A 17,889-nucleotide genomic window follows, 5' to 3' on the forward strand; every position below is an offset into this window, starting at 1 on the left:
GCTGCTGAGTTTCACTCACAACTATTTGTTCAACTTTGAGCGTTGACTATTTGGTTTCCACTCTTTCTGTTTTCTCAACAGTGTATCTGGATTTCAGAAGCTACCCCTCTCCCCAGCCATGCTGCCCAGCTCCTCCTGGGGGGGGTCAGATGGGATACGTAGTCCCACCAGCGGGTTCTGGGTCTACCCCTGGAAACGTACCCGGTAAACCTCCGAACGTAGGTGCCCAGGAAGCATCCTGATCAGATCTCAACTGACCTCTTTCGACGTGAAGAAGCAGCGACACCTGGATGTCTCAACTCCTCCTCCTGTCCTCTGAGGCTGAGGCCGGCCACACGGTGGAGAGAGAACTCCTTTCAGCTGCTGGAATTTGCAATTTCGCTCTTTCAGTCACTACCTGACAGATCTCAGGACTATCGGTGACGGAACAAAGATTGACCAGTAGCTAACTTCCCTCACTGTGCTGTACAACACTTGTACCAAGAGGAGACTGGTGAAGCTACTAATGTATTCAGGGGGTGGAACGTGGGTTTGCCCTTCAGAAGACTTGATGTCCTGACTGAACCTGCATGTTGTGTGTTCACATCCCCGTCTTACAGCAGATTGAATGATGTTTTCTGACCAAATTGTGCTGAACAAAGAATTCCAGACGTCTGGAGACGGAGAGTTTATTCCCTTTGTCTCAGTGGTCATAACTCAGAAAGTAGTGGCTCTACTCATTATATTTTCAATTAGATTGTTATATTTTGACTGAAAGGGGGGCAAAGCTGTGTGTATATATAGAACTAATGTGGGTACAGAGTGAGAAGTGTAGCAGGGAAAACTTTCCTTTTAAGAAAACCACAAAACAGTGGGTGCCGCCATTACTTACTTTGATAAGTAGGTAAAGTGTCCATGTGGTAAAGTGGAGGAGCTTCAGGAAAACACTTCACTTTAACAAATTATACACTACAAGGTTCTACCTTTGCTTACGTAGATAAGACTGAACTGTACTTTTGTTCCTGGAGTGTGTTGGCGTCAGATGACAGGAGTTTCCACGGAGGCTCTGAGACATATATTAGGTTGTGTTCTCATAGATTATGACATTTGAGGCTTTACTTGTTATGTGCCAGTAATATTTAATGTATTCTCACTATGGTGGGTACAGCTGAAGCTATAAATTATGCACTGGGTTAAAATCAACAAGGAGATCATGTAAACATAGCGTTAAGTTTCTCCTTTAATTTGTCTTTATGTGTATCAGGCAGAGATCTCCAACAGAAAACTGAAAATTGAAGAATATAAAGAAAAAGTACAAAGTATGAGAAAAAGTAAAAGCATGTGTTCCTCAATGAGCTTATTAAGAATGAAATATTAAATCTGTGTCTGACCCTGAAATTAGCTCTCGCTGCAGGTAACTCTTTGAATCATTCGCTGCCCATCGTGATTCACCGGACGAGAGCACTGATGGATGGAAGCCGTGACGGATGCTCGCACACGTATGAATGATGGTGGTCACGGTCAGCGGGTGTCGACCATTTTTTGGCTCATGACCACCAAAAAAAAAGGACGCAAACCCAAAAATCTCTGTTACCTTTGACGCTAAAGGATGATTTTTATTTTCCCTTTGGAGACATGACTTCATCTGACTAATTACTGAACGGATCCCTAGAGGCTGCAGGTATTCATTATACGACGCGAACAGGACATCCATCAGAAAGGTTTAACAGTTGATAATAAATTTATGTTGGAATTGTATTTTTCAAGAAGCCATCAGTCATCATGTCACAATCCTCACAACGACTTCTGCCTCGTTCTCGATTCCGCGGCTGGAATCAACTTGTTTTTCAACTTTTTCAAAGTCAAATATCCACGTAAATAATAATAAAAAAAAAGAAAATGGATTCGGGAGAGGAGGATGACGAATAAGTGGCAAAAAAGCAAAGAGAGAAATTTCAAGTCACCGGCGATATTTTTGGAGGCTTGTCTCAAACCTTGGCTTTCAATTCACCAAAACTGTGCACACACATTCCTCTTTGGATGATTTTGTGTTGAATCACTTCTGATTTCAGATTTTCCTTTTTTTTGGGGTCGTTTTTCCATCTCACCTCCGCGTGCTTTGTTTTGTAAATACTTCTCCTCTGAAACTCTCGACAGTTTGACACAAACCCTTTTTCCATCTGAACCGATTCCCCCCCCAAAAAAGGGAAAAAGTAAAGTGCAGCATCCAACATCACAACATCTGTGTGACATTTACATTTCACGGCCTCTGTCAGTCCCGGCAGGAATCAGTCGGACCCAAAGCTTGTGGACGGCTCAAACTGACGAGTGTGGGTTGTTATGTAAATAGACGTTCTGCGTTTCTACTTCTTTAAAGAACAAAACAGAGGAAATTTAGATTTTTAATAGGCCTTCTCGAACCTCCCCTAGAGCCTCGCCTGGGGTTACATGTCATTTACACCCCAGGTTCAGGCGCGTCATGAAAAATGCTATTTGATTCCAATTTTTACTTTTGCACTGTTTCAGCTGCACGAGGTAGAACGCTGCATGTCAGTCCACCGTGCACACTGCACTGTATCCGCTCCCCCCGTGTCTCCCTCTGCATCAAGTCTTCAATAGGGGGGGGGGGGGATGGTTTAATGACAAATGACAAGGACACACATGGCTCGGAGGAAGGTGTGGTGTCATTTCAATCATTTTCATAAGTGCTCCAGTGGCCTGGTGGAACTGCCACACAGTAGTTTGCAGTCTTAAGTGGCCTGCAGGGATCTGAGCGGTCAGGAACCCATTAGGACGCCTAGTTAAAGAAAGAAATAAACCTCGTCGCCTTATTGTTGCTGAAGAAATATCCTGTGACGGCAACATTGTGTTCGCATCCCATTTTAATTTGTACGTCTTCCCCCTTTAGAAGATTAATTGAAAATAGAATCACCACAATGCTTTCAAGGTTAATACAACACATGCTCAATTAAGTGTGTGTGTGTGTGTGTGGGGGGGGGGGGATACACAGCCGTACTGTATTTCACAGAGAAGCCATGCTATTTTCCTTGCCACCTAATGATAACCCTTCTCTCCCCCAGTTATTTGTAATTAAGTTTCTTCTCAGCATTTCGTTAGGAAGACGTCAAAGCGGAGAACAGAGGGAGGGGGGGGGGGGTGCCCTATTCCTGAATAAATGCACAGAGTGAACAGGCTTAGTGAATTTCAAAGTCACCCAGGCGGCTTAATAGCTTTCCTAAATGACTCAGCACATTATTTCCAGTTGTACAGTAGTCCATTACACGCTGCGTTACCGTACCCGTCCTGGGTTTGGACACCCCACCTCCTCCCCCACCTCCTCCCCCCATGTGCTCCCTGCTCCGGGCCTGGCACGTGTTCAACAAACCACTTGAGCCTGAATGCAAAATGAAGTCCCTCGGCTATAACTTTAAGGACAGTTCACTCTTTTTAGTGCTTAGCCAGGAGCCCGGAGCCTGTCAGTGACACCCGGAGCCCCGGTGCACCGCCAGCTCCGATGGCAAAGGTGATGGCTAAAAGTGTATTGCATTGGCCACGGGCACAGGATGTGGACGGAATGAGACAGAAAGAGGGAGATAAATAGAGGAGGAGGGAGCAAGAGAGAGCAATTAGTGGTGCTCCACAGCATAATCCCTGGGAGACAAGGCCCATCAATCATGTTACTAATCCCTTTGTTTCTCAATAAAGATAACCGTGCTTCAGGGAGTTAACATTTTCTTAATAAGTCATCCCACTATAGTTCACCTGAAATGCCAGATTGGCCCAGAATTATCCTTATCCTCTATGTATGACATTGAGTTGATAAGAGGAGCGAGACGAGTGTGTTCCTTCCTGTTGTTTTGATAAAAGTGGAGTTAGCAGAGGTCGCTGAGGGATTCAAGAGTCGGGCAAAGAGTTCACGGGGGGGTTAGAACCTGAGAGTAGGAAGTCAACGCCTCCTACAATGATGTGTGAGTACTTTAGTTGTTGAAAAAGTTATTTATATGGCTATTTTCCTGGTTATGCTGTATGCCGCAGAAATGCGCCTCCACTTTCGTGTTTATTTGAATTAATTACATGAAGGGTAGGTTCTTTGACTATCAGGATTTAGGCCTCTAACACTTGTACTTGTTAAGGGTTAAGTCTTTATTAAAAAATAACTATTATATTCTTCGTAGCATCAGCGAGCGTCAGCAGGCAAAATGGTCAAAATGGTTATTTTTTTGGGACGAGCAACAACATGAACGTTCCCGAAATAAAGAAAATAAAAACTATTCTTCCAAAACCCCAGAAGTTAGAGAAGAGAATAAAAGCAACTGAACCAAAGTTGCAGAGAAAGAAACTTAATGGAAATGTAAGTTTTGTTTTTTTTGGCACACCTTTTATTCTTGGTCATAAAATAAGGGATTATAAGGCCTAGTACCTTTTTTTTTTTTTGTGTGTGTGTGTGTGGGAAACACTTTGGAGCCATCTGTGTGAGCAGCTGCTGCAGTGATATGAGGATCCTGAGATGCTCTGCAAACAGAATCAGGAGCTTTCAGATAACTGTGTAATTTGAAAAGTACAGACCGAACTACATCTGGAGCGATGCTAGCAAGGCTAAAGCATGTTCTTTAAAAAGTTACCATGTCATGTTAGTTTAAGGGTGTTAACACGCTAATATGGTGAAGAGCGGTGAGGCTGGTGAGGAGAAGTCACCTCATTCTATTGGAATCATGATACCGTAGTTGTAAAGTGAAGGAAAAGGTTATCGTCATGGTTAAAGGAAGCAAACTAAAGATGGGGCGTGTACCTGTCGTGTCCTGTGTCAAGGTCAAACACTTTAGTTTGTCCTGAGCAAAGTGTTGAGCTTCTGCTTCCGGTTCTGGCACTCCCTTCGTGATCGGATGAAATCTGCATCATGCGACCTCGCTGCACTGCGAACTTCCCCTGGATGGAGGTAAGAACACGGCTAAATGTATTCAAACGTCTAATCAAATAAGTTTAGGTTAGATTGAAGATCTAATTGCAAGCTGTGCCTCTGAGGCATGCGCTCCGGTATTATACAGTGAGGAGGGTGAGCTCAGAAATTCATCATGACAGCCCAAAGGCACCGCTTCCAGAAGGAGCCCTGCTCCTGAGCGGCACAAAGCGAATGCCAGGAGGCAAAGAACACATCTCTCTCCTCCACTTGTAGCTAATCTCGCATGTTTGCCGTTGAAATAAAAAAAACATTTTCCTGCGGAGTTCACCCAAGCGACCTCTGTAAAAAAAAAAAATCAAGTCGGCTCCAAATTGAATGAATTCACCGGTGACCTTGGAGTTATTTCTTTGTCCAATTCACTCTCCCTTCCTCTGTATGATTCTTCTGGCGCCGGCTGGATCTATCCATCATGTTCTCTCGTTCACCTTTGTCTCAGAGACAACGTTTCGCACCTTGTTTTTCCCCCCCCCCCCCCCTTACATTTATTTTTCGTCCGTCTCCCTCTCGCCCTCTCTATCATTGCGGCGGTCTGCCAGAGAAGTCGGCCCGTGGATGTGTCGGTTGCGGATGTGGCTCTGTGCTGTCATGGATGCTTCAAGGTCAAGAGTGCTTAGCTGGATATTAAAGAGACAGATGGGTGTGGAGACCGAGTGGGATGGCAGCGCAATGCAATTATAACCCCGTGCCCACTGTCCACCGCCGCACCGGCGAGCGAGAGTCCAGCAGAGAGAGAGAGTGGGTGAGGAGCAGACAGACAACAGAGATCGCCGGCTATCTCAGAAAACTCCGCTGAGACAATCTAATATCAGTATGAGCGTAAGTCCACAACAGTCGGAGCACGCGCGCTCTCCCGCGCACTCACCCGACGTGTGTGCACACGTATGCACGCGCACGCGCAGAGATTGTCTGATAGGAATTGTAATGGCTCATTAAAGCACCAAAGTGATCCTGTGGATGGTTCCATGAGGAGGAAAACAGAGTGAATGATTGATACAGTGATACAGAGTGTGCTCCCTCCACCAGCCCATTAGGGGTGATTTAGAGGGACTGTGGAGTGCAACTGGAATGGAAAAGAGGCTCCTTTCTCTACATTTCTGATTCCAACCTAGCCTGTGACAGATTGAGAGAGCGCGCACAAGAAAATGGCCATGTTTTCCACCATCATAAGATCTCGGCCGTTGCTCATAATGGAATTTAGGAATGGCGTGATTGCGCAGGTAACGGCCGCGACGTAATGGGTGGCGCAAATTGGCGATGTGCTATTCTCAGTGCGGCTGCTTAATTGTGTTCCGGGGCGGGCCGGGCGAGTGGCGAGGGGGTCAGGACGCGGCTTGTGTCGCTGACAAACCAGGGCTGGAGCGAAATGGTAAAATGGCTGGGGTGAAGAAATGGTCGTCTGAAGGAACCGTACATGATCAAGGCCGGGGGGGTAATTTGCTGGGATTGGACCTTATTCGCTATCACTAATGGTCGTGCAGCGAGGGGCACTCGGTGCTTTCATTAGTCTCACATGAGATGTTTCACAGTTACAACAGCACGTGCATACATCATCCACCGGAGTCTGGCGTTGTTCTCTGTGCTGAATCCTTCCTCCAACGCGCGCCACTAATAGATTTTACTGCCTCATAGCACAAATTAACTGTAATATACCTGAGGAGCGTTGATTGCATTGTTGGTCAGTACTAATGAGTAGAGGATTACTTAGTCATGTGGAGCGGCTCCTCAGTCCGACGCCCCTCAATCCCCCGGCTGCTGCTCTACCTGGATTCAAAGTGCTCGGCGTGAGATTACAGCGCTGCGTTCCACGACAGGAAGTCACATCTTTGGTTTCATTGCCAAGAAAAATGCAACTGACGTTTAAGTTTAGCTATTAGAAGAAAGATTGAAACAGTTAAAATCTAAATGTGACACTCACTTGTGTCAGTTGCTGAAGAGAAAATAAAATAAAAACAAAGAACATGCAAAGCAGCCGTTGCCTTTAGGTCAGAAATCCCACTTCACACCCTCACGGCTGATTTGAAACGACTCCATTCACACACCACACTCGACTCCACTCGCGCGCACACAAAGAAACACGCATCAAAGGAAGAGACACTGCAGATATTTAAGTGTGACACACAAACACACACACAAACACACACACAAAAGCACCCATAGATCCACAAAGACACTCGCAGTAAGTGGTCCATTCATTACCCTGAGATATCCTCCATATGTTCAACATGTAGATCAATGAACCTGGAGACAAAGCGACGCACAATTACTCCGTAACAGTATTTTAATTTCTAATCTAAATTAAATGTTTGTTTTTTAATTGGCCTCAAACTTACGACGGAGTCATGGTTGGCCAGACGCCTGCTGAGTCTTCTCGGAGGCCTGATTGTTAACAGTAAGTCATTACAATGGGAGTCGCTCCCATTAGAACTCACGAGAGCAGCGCCAGGCGACGTAACGCGCCATCGCACCGTGACCCCTTGTCGTTATTTACCCGTGATGGTAGAGACGTCCGCGCTGTGGACTCCCTCATGAGTCCACATGATTGTGGACAGGAGAAGAAACAGCGGTGCTGTGCTGTGAAATGGAGCACGGCTCACGCTGAGGCAATTGAGACAGGAAATGGGGGTCGGTGTGGGGTCATGGCGTCCAAATTCAGCAATCTGAGGATTTTGTATTCGCCACAATTCCTTACTCACCCGGGCCTCTGTCACAAACACACACACGCAGACGCCGAAGCCCACCACGCCTCCCGGTCCTTTATCCTCCGGAGGTGAGAGTGTGATATCAACCAATCTGTTCCAACCACCCCCGTTGCCCCAAGAGTCACACCAGCACCGCCCCTGATCCTCGCAGCTCCTTCCGCCTGCTGCCCGGTGTGATCCACGGTGGAGCGACAGCCGGCGCCAAAACACACCGCGGCACCGGCGACCGCAAAGAGGGTCAGGAGGAGGGGTTAAGTGAGCCCGGAGAGAGAGAACTAGTCCCGCCTGGTTCCAGTCGGAGCAATTAGTGTTTTTTAAAGGACGGGGATGCTGTTAATTATCGCTCAGTAGATGTGAAACAGTGGTTGGTCACTTTTTATGCATATGTATTTGCTTAGAAGTAATAAAATAATGGCCACAGATGAACAGGATGATAATACGTCAGCAGCGGCAGCAGCCTCGCTCTCTGCCGGTCTCACTTTCAAAGAGAAAACTGTGGAAACTCATCAAAACCACTGAGGCAAAATTTGAGGCAAAACAGTGCGACTACTTAGCCAGCAGGAGGCCGGCAGGGGTGAGAGGCATGTCACTCCCTGTGTTCATTTGAATTTCAAGGGATTTCACCTTCTTCTTCTTCTTCTTCTTCTTCTTCTTCTTCTGCTTCACCAGCTTACAACGGATTCTGACATCATTAAAACTATTATTTTCCCGCTTTCAGATGACGATCTAAATACGGTTTCAGGCGCTTTTATAATCGAACAGTAAAACTTTTTTCCGGCGACGAGGAGCTCGTTAAAGTTAAGTGAACATCTCCACTTATTAATTTGTGAGAAAAACATATTCCCCTCGATATCAGTGAAATTAAGAATTTAGCCGCGGCTATAAATAAAATATAAAATAAACATTTCAAGTCTCCTTCCGTTTTGCAAAAAGACTGTGTCCATGTTGTCGGTGTTGAATCATTCCGGCTGCGGCCTCGTGTGTGTGTGTGTGTGTGTGTGTGTGTGTGTGTGTGTGTGTGTGTGTGTGTGTGTGTCCGCGAGCCAATTTACCAGTTTAACAGTAGTTTCAACATTTCCTCTGTGGGAGAGGCAATGAGAGGAGGAGCACAGAGGGGAGGCCGCTACGAGGGGCGATGGAGCCGAGCGCAATTTGGACATCAAACACAGAGGGGGGGGGGAGCTGTGAAGGGCGGTGGCACGTGGGCCCGAGATGTCAGGAAGGAGCGGCGTCCGGACTCCATTTCCAGCCCTCCCACGGGAGTCCCACGCATGTTGCAACAATGTGGCAACAGACTTCATCCCATTACCCCCGAGGCTCTTTACCCTCAATCTGCTCTCGTCTGGAAAAACTGACAACTTGACTGTATTGAACTTGTTCAAAGGATTTCTGGGTTCCTGGAAAGGGAGGGGAGGTTAATCATTTTTTTTTTTCTGTCTTTGGGAGATTGAGGGTGGTGAAAGGAAAAAAAGAAAAACACGATTCTGGTTTCGTTTCGTTTCAGATTGTTATTTGTTCTGAGTGTAATGTAAGATATAGAAGTATGAGACATCTCATTACGCTAAAGCTGCTGAACGTTTCTGGATGGGCTCAACGTGACGACGCAAATGAACAAGTCAGTTGCTCTGGACATTTGTCCGGCCCCCGAGGAAAGTGTCTGGAAAATGAGAGCACGTTGACGAGGTTTCTAACGAGAAACCGGAAGAATCCAAATATCTGAAGATTAACAAGAGGAGCCATCATGGACGTAGAAGACAAAGACGTCAACTTGGAAAAGACGTATAGATTTCCGGAAGCTTGAAAGTTCCCCCGTGTTTTCCTGTTGTCGTGACCGAGTCTGACTCGATTGATCTCCTGCTGCTGCATGTCTGGAAAAAGTATAATAACAGTGTCGGGTTTAAAAAACACTGTTTACGTCCAATCGATGACCTTTAAAACCCAGACGGCACAAACCACTGTTCACATGTCATTAGTGGAAGTTAAACGTTCTGAGTCATGTTTCATTCACTTCAGATAATTCCCATTAATTGCGAGAGCAGTCGGCACAAGAGCCCCGGTGGTAGAACAGGGAAAACACCGGGAACAATTAGCACAGTAATGAAAGGTGGTAATTGTAAGTTGCACTTTGTAATTTTATTTCCTCTGTTCTGAGTCTGGGAAAGTGAGGGAGAGTCGCATGTAAGCGGAGCAGCCGTTATTACTAGCTGCATGATAAATGGAGATGGCCCGGGGACGCCGAATCTATAAGCTTTCTAATGATTGGTAAGTCATGGTTTCCGGATTGGAATGAATATGGAAAAGATCTTTATCCGCCGGCCGACTCAAGGTCACCACTGATCTCCCGTCCCCGGGGTGCTTACCAGCAACTTTTTTTACGAGGAGCGAACGATACCTGCCGCCCCGGCGCCGCGTGGTGGAATGAGACGCAAGCCGTGTCGTTTAATCATCGTTTTTTTTCCTCAGGTGTAATTAACGATAAACGAAAAGGAAAGGACACCGGGATTCAGCTTGTGATGCAGTCACTGTTCACTTCCACACTTACTGACGTTGAGTGGAGCCGGTGCAGCGCTACAGAGTTTCTGAACCCCGGGGTTAGGACACAGTGTCGGGTCGGTGAACCGGCGTATGGGGCCATATTTCAAGACACAAATATATACGCAGGCATTATTTATTTATTTAGCACAGGGGGAGTTCAAAATGAGGACGCAGGAATTCTATTTTCATCTCCTTTAGTCGTTATATATCAGAGAAGAAACACTTTAATTGACACTGATATGATGTTAAAGATGTTGGATATCAAAGACAGAAACATTTGCATCTGCAGGTCGAGGTCACGCAATAAAAGAGCGAGAATAAAACAAGACAAAATAACATCAGATGTATCCGGTTTATTAGACGACAATTTAAAAAACCCACTGAAGAACAAAATCAATTAAGTGAGAGTAAAAAAAAAACAATTAGGAAATTAATTAAACCTACATTTGAATGAATGATTAATCCGCGGCTCTTTCCAAACTCTTGAAAATAGAATGCAGAAGTGTGCCAGGCCCAAATCCACATGACAAGTTGACGAGTCTAATTGGGGTCATGAGAATTTTGGGACCTGAAAACGGGGTCAGACGAGGTTGAGGAAGCGTCTGTGATGTGTCCCAGGTGGAGGCGACGGCTCTACCTTCAACAGCCGCTAACCTACCTACGATCATGACACCTATCACTCCAAGTATCTCAGGATAATCTAAATCCTTTTTTTAGTCCCGACACCAACAGGGAATCCTCTGGTTCTGTCGTTCTGCTGATTGAACACCCTGAATGAATATTGGCCGTCATCTCATCACTATCAGGTTTCTGTATTGGACGTTTCCTAATGTGCAGTGTAAGATTAAACCCTTCTCCCTCAACAGATTCCCTTCATTTTTCAAATGAACCAATCTGTCAGAGATTGATTTCAGCGAGAGCCGCTCCGATAATAAGATCCGTGTCGGACGCCACTGACCGCTCCTTCCACTGAGGGATCCGGTGATTGAGTGATGTCACCTGCACCTTGATGAACATGTCACCGCGGCGACTGACAGGCTCCGCCGCCGCCTCATGCTGTCGCCGTCCGCGAGTCGCTCAGCTGATTTACCGCCGTGATCGCTCCGCTTGTCCTCATCATTTTTTAAAAGCTCCTGAAGTGTCATTTCCTGTGCCATGCTTGACTTGAATCTGAGGAAACGAAGCCTGAGAGAGGTGAATTATTACCCACGCTGACTTTTAGACTAATTGAGACCATTACGCCATGCAGCACAGCAAAGACTCCGACGACTCTGGTGATGAACACAAAACGCCCACCACCCACCACCCACCCCCCCCCCAAAAAAACTGCGCCCCACTTTGCCAGTTAACCTCAAATGTCAAGGTGAAGCTGCTGGTGAAATGCAAAAGGTTGAATGTAAATGAGTGGCATAAAAAAAACATGCTCCCGTGACCCCAATCGGTGCAGTTCACGGCCCATGTTTTGGATTTGCTTTTTTAAATGTGTTTATCTTTAATTATCGGTGACCCGAAGGCCGAGCTGCTTGGTTAGTTCATTCTGTTAATAGTCCACTGTGCAAGGATAGTTGACTAATCAAATGTCACAGTTCACTCACGACCAGAGTGACCTGCATCATTCTCGTTTACTGTGGGAGGGGACTGGACAGAGGGGAGAGGGAGGGGGGGGGGGCACTACATCACCGTGATATATGGCGGAGGATATTCTGCACGGCCTCTGAAATGGGATCCGTGTAGTAGGATAATACATGCAAGGCTGCAAAGAAGATTTTCCTCCCTCGGAGCGCGAGTGAATAAGGAGGGAGCAGAATGAAGCGGAGAGCAAAATGGAACCTAAATCCCTTGAGAATAATATGGAGATCTGCCAAACATAAGATCCTCGTGGTAATGCAATTTAAGTTAGAAGGGAAAAAAAATGTCAGGGTAATCTCATCAGTCCGTCAGAGAGGGGGATGTCAGACGTAGCCTGTGGCGAGCCTCCAGCAGGGCGGCTTCTCTCCTCCACTCTGCACCACTCTATCTCCCCTGTCCCCTGCCTTTCTTTCCTTTCTTCCTATCTCAGAGCCATGCCATCACTCCATTGTGCCACCGTCCTCTGTCAGAGCTTGTCGCCGCGCCGGCCGCGCAGCACAACCGAAATCCCGGGGATAAAGAAACCAAACAGCATCAGAAACAAAAGGGCATGTAAACAAATATTTTGCATAAGTAAAATAGCTTTGCCGTGTCAGACGCTGACAGATTACGCCTCAGGTGCCATATGCGGAGTGTCGTGAGGTCAGCGCTGTATGAATATAATACAGTTCCTGCATAGGAAGGGTGAAACGACACGGGAGGAAAAAACATCCTATCTGTCAGATGCTCCTTAAAGCCCCGGCCATATGGAGATGGGATCCGTAAATCACCGGCCCCTGCAGGCTGCAGGGCGCTGAGGAGGGGGCAGTGACATCCCCAAAGTGGACTGGAGGTAGGGGGGGGGAGTGTGGAGGCATCTTTCTCTCGGGAAGCCTTGGGCAGCGCTGACTCCGAGGTCACCAGCCTGATGGGGGGGGGGGGGAGGATTCAACGGGGACCAAACCGCAGCAGGAGAACAGGGGAGTGACAACATGATGTGGGAATCACTCTTAGTTAAACTAATGGCGCATGGAGGTTGAATACAGCCGGCGAAGGCTGACACCGCTGTACTCCGTGATATTTGGGAGAATAATGGCCTCTCGACTTTATTTATAGTCCCCCCCCTTTTATTCTTTTTAAAAAAGTTATTTTACCAGATTTGGAGTCTCTGAGTGTGGCCGGCGCTGTGCTGACTGTGGCTTATTGGAAAAAGGTGGCGATCCATAACTGCTGTCGGCATTCTCAGATGCGACGCCGGAGGACATCGGAGGGTGTGGAAAAGAGGCTGTGCAGCATATCAGAGAGGGAGATAAGGCCAGATTGTGGTGTATTGATTATAGATAGACATCTACTCTCCAACACAAGCTGCGGGTCCGCTCTGAAGCGCAGGAGAAGGCCTGATAGGTTTGGACGTGCGTGTGCATCAGATCTGTTATTGTAATGTCTGGCTGCAGCTCAGGGTGTTTTCACACCTGCACATTTTTAGTCCAGTTCAATTTGACTCTGGGGTTTTTGTCTGCTGAGGGATTCCTCTGGTCAGGTGTGAACACGGTAAACACACTCGCTTTGCGGAGCAGCGAGACCCTTCAGAGGAGGTCGAGACGTTCTGACCGTAAAACAAACTCTGAGCTGGTTTGTTTTTGGTGGAAACGTGATCCGACCTCGATTTGACCAAACTACCAGACTGATGAAGCCATGTTTGCTTTGCATTCTGGGAGATTGCAGGGGACACAAACTATCACAGCTTCCGTAGTAGTTGTTGCTCCTGCACCAGAATCACAAACAATTTTAAAGGTGCATACGAGGTGAAATTAAATAAACCTACAGCTGTAAGTTTTACGAGTATTACGAGTGAAACTGTGAAAGGAGAGTAATGTTAATTTATGTTATGTTATATATGTGTAATACTGAGTATCTGCAATGAAGAGCTGACACAACTGCATCACAAAACACTTAACACATTTAATTTACTGTTTGCAAAACTGAAATCATGGAACTCAACTCTCCCAGAGTGTGGATACAGCTTTTCTTTAAATCTATAAGCAGGAAAACTGAGTTCATTAAAGACAATTTGACAAAAATCTGCCGTAATGAAGTGAATATGTGCTTTTATTTCATCACAAGCGGAGGAGAAGTAAATGCAGAATTGTGTTTCTGTAGCGGTAGAAGAGTTCACAACTTAATTTACAGTGTTGATTTCTCTTTTCACGGACGTTTTCCCTGAAATCGGACTCTTCTACACGCGTCGTCGTTTCTTCCTTGTAGAATGAAGTCTAATAATAATCACTGCTGCCTCTTTAAACAGTCGTTTGTTTATCTCCGCCCTGCACTGCATTGTTAACACACTGTATCTGCACCATAAACTCCACAACACAGAGAAAACAAGGGAGCATTGATTAAAAAACTCTCCTCCTTTCACTTTCCTGCCCCCTAACGTCTCCACATACACAAACTGTACCGCGGGCGCACACACACACACACACAGCAACACACACACACAGCAACACAACGCCGCACACTGAAAGGAGAACAGAGTGGGCATTTTTCTCTTTATGGGTGAGAAATGGAGAGGACACTGTGGTTTTGTTGTTCTGTGTCCCTGTTTTCTCCTCCTCATTAATTCAAAGCTGTAAGGCAGCAGTCTGGAGCCATCAATCTCAATCGGCCTGCACTTCCTGCGCTGCTCTGATTGGACGTAATGATCTCCGGATGTCACTCCACACACTGATATGTTTCTCCCCGTGACCCATCTGCTTCCCTGCTCTGCCACGAGCAGCCGGGGTGTTACCGCGGACACACAGGCGGGATCCGCCCACGCTCCGTTCACTCGGCTCCACCTCGCCATCCTGTGCCGTCGCCCACCCCGCCCCTCCGCCCCCGCCGCCTCTTTTGTCTCCTTATAGCTTTTGTGTCGTATAGATACAGAAAACAGGCAGCAGCTTCTCGTTTGTCAGTGAGGTTTATCCAGCGTCTGTCGATGGGAGCTGTAACCTGGTGACCTCTTTTACAGAAAGAAGCCAAGAATATGTCTCTGCGTTGTTGTTGCCGACTTTGTGCCTGAACAATAAACTAATTTCCACACGGCGGATGAATCATCTCGGCCAATTACTCCAGAATTGTCGCGGCTTTTAATAACTTTAATGAATACAAGAAACCTCTTTTCTCTTTCGGTGTATTGGGAAGACATTAGATGAGCAAGCCCGACTTTCTAATTCATGTTCGCATTATCACTGATACTGTCAGGCTGTGTAATTACAGACCATTTTCTTTGACCACCGCGGCGCAGCCCTTGAAATGACTCACGTCTTATTCTTTTCTCGGTTAATGGCGAGAAACACTCGTCCGCCTGATGTGCGTCAACCAGAGCGGACCATCTCTAAATCTGTCTAAGTGGCTTTCAGCGAGGATCAGATAGCGTGTTTGGGAGATTAGAGGGGGAGAAAGGACACGGTCAGGACGCCATGTTTGTGTAAACCAAACCCCCAAGAACACACATTAGTGCTGAGAAACCCCGGCGAGGGGGGGGGGGGGGGGGGAGAGGCGGTGGTGGAACAACAGCTCGCCACGTGAAATCAGATGATATCAATGTCTGACTGTGCTTGACACAGAGGAGTGGACACAGTTCTGTATCACTGACATGGAGGGACCCTCGGCTGAGACACCCGAGGCAGCGCCCAGACACGAGGCTATTATGGTCCAGCTGTAAGCGTCACCAGCCGCAGGAACCTTTTTAGAAAGCATCTCAGATTCTGTTGAGTAAAATGACGAGACACGTGTATTTTTGAGCTTCAAAGAAAAACTAACATGATAATATACAGCAATATGTAAGCATTCTTCATGTGTACAAATACTCTAGATATCTCATTTCAGCCTCAGATATGGGAGGTGATAAATGTCTGAGATCCATCAATTATCCTTTCTGCCGTCCAATTAAAGTGGGGTTTTTTTTCACTATAAAAGGCTTCAGTTGTTAATTAGGGACAATTATCTTCTGCGGAGGTGAAACTGAGACTCCTCGTTGTGTGATGTCATTAGTGAGAAGCCCTTTTTAGTGAACATTTTGTCGGATGTCGCAGTTGCACCATAAGATTACGTTGAAGCCACAGCCGCTGTGCTGCCGGCAGAGTCGATCTACTGGACCGGTTTCAAAATGCTACTATTTTTTAAAAGTTAATTAACACACCTGCATTTGTAAACACAGTCTATAGGTTGAATAGTACTGGAATCCCCCTTTCAGGGTCACAGGGGGGAGCTGGAGCCAACCCTAGCTCTAATTAACTCACAACCCGTTCTCTGTGATGTGCATGGAATGAGCACCTGGAGAAAAGCTGCGCAGGAAGGCCCTGGACGAACTGGGATTCAGAACTTGATATGTGTGTATAAATAAAAAATACAGGTGTACACACAAAGTGAACTAATGGTAGAGCTCAGTAGAGAGCACTGCTCCACCGAGGACTAATTTACACACACTCGTAGATATCAGTCGCCTAAATATGCCTGATTATTCTCGCCCTGATTGAAGTTACGTGGTGGTAATCTGCCGAGTGGTGTTTACTTGATCTCTCCTACAAACGAACTCACTAACCAACCAACAACAAACATCGAATTGACTTGTATGACTTCCTGCGAAATGATCCTCGTCGTCCAAATCCAATCACAACGTTTGTTTTTGCTCCAATAATGAGCGTTGTTTTTCTCTGACTTCCCACTGATTGGTGGGGAAAAAAACGACTGAATCCACATAATCCGAAACGTGTTGATTAAACTTTGATTCGCCACAACAGTGTTGTTCCGGCAGAACAAAGTCAACACGGACACAAAGCTTCCCTTTTTCCCCTGTTGCCAAAAACCTGTGGCATCCAAGGTTTCGCTGCAGAATCGCTGTGTTTTCTGATCATTCACGGAGCGACTGCTTCCTCCATGAGGTCAGACGCTCCAAATTACTCGATATTTTGTCACAATGACTTTTTCCCTTTTCTGTTTAATAAGCTGGTTTTCATCCCCCCCCCCGTGGAATGGGCCCACGTTCCTCCGCCTGACAGCTCTCTCCTGTACAACTCCTAACAGGTTCGGACACCTCTGGAGATCTCTTAAATATTAGCAGGAATATGACTCATTTCCGAGGTTAAGAAAGTTGATAAAGTGCTTTTACCCCCTGAGCCCAGAAATAGCAGCAAGAAAAAATGCTTCAGTCTGTGATTTTTTTCCTTTTTTGCCCAGTTAAGACCGATTTCCGAGTCGGGGGCACTTGATGGAAATATGACCTGAAGCAATGACAAACCCGACAAATATTTAATTTAGGATTACTGATTTTTACTCGGGAGTAGTACAGGAGATATCATTAATTCATTATAAAGACGCAAGTGAAAGTTAGCGAGAGTTCCCCTCTGCTTGCTTTTGCAGAAAAGTCTCCGAAGTTTCCTTTTTCTCCAACGTGAGGTCGTAGCACCGTGACGTCGGGGGGGTGGAGCACAGGAGGTTTCATCATCTCAGCCGAGAGGATCTGCAGCGATAGCGCTCATCTCACTGCGACGAGGCTGCGTTTGAAAAAGAAAAAAGCTTCGTTATAAACACGAGCCACTCGCTGCAGCTCGGTGGAAATGTGCTCGTCATGTCCAGAGCATTAATAATGCACGGAGGGAAGGTGCCGCTGAGTTAAAAGAGAAGCATCCTGCGTGTTGCCGGCCTTAAGTCGAGTTGCTCAAGGTGTAATGGTTCAACAAAATAAAAGCTTGTGGGATATTTTTTTCCAGCTAGCTACCACCACCACCAGCAGCAGCAGCAGCAGCAGCCCGTCGACTCTGTGTGTTTAAGAGCGTGTGCATGTTTGTGTACGAGTTGCTGCAGCAGGGGGGGGTGGTGATGATCAAAGCTTTGAGAAGCCTGTGCTCAGCAGGTAGGGAGTGTGTTTGGTGAGCTTGAAGGAAGAGCATATACAAACCCTGAAAATTTACAATATCATCCCACCATATGGTCGTCACTGCGAGGGAAAACAAAAACACGCAGATAAAATGCAAGAGAACGAAGCCAAAGCAAACCACCGCGAGGCACCAGAGCTGTTTCTCTGTCTTATATATATATATATATGAGCAAACATTGTCCCGCGTG

Source organism: Hippoglossus hippoglossus, chromosome 20 (assembly GCF_009819705.1).
Source record: "Hippoglossus hippoglossus isolate fHipHip1 chromosome 20, fHipHip1.pri, whole genome shotgun sequence".
Classification (NCBI taxonomy): Eukaryota; Metazoa; Chordata; class Actinopteri; order Pleuronectiformes; family Pleuronectidae; genus Hippoglossus; species Hippoglossus hippoglossus.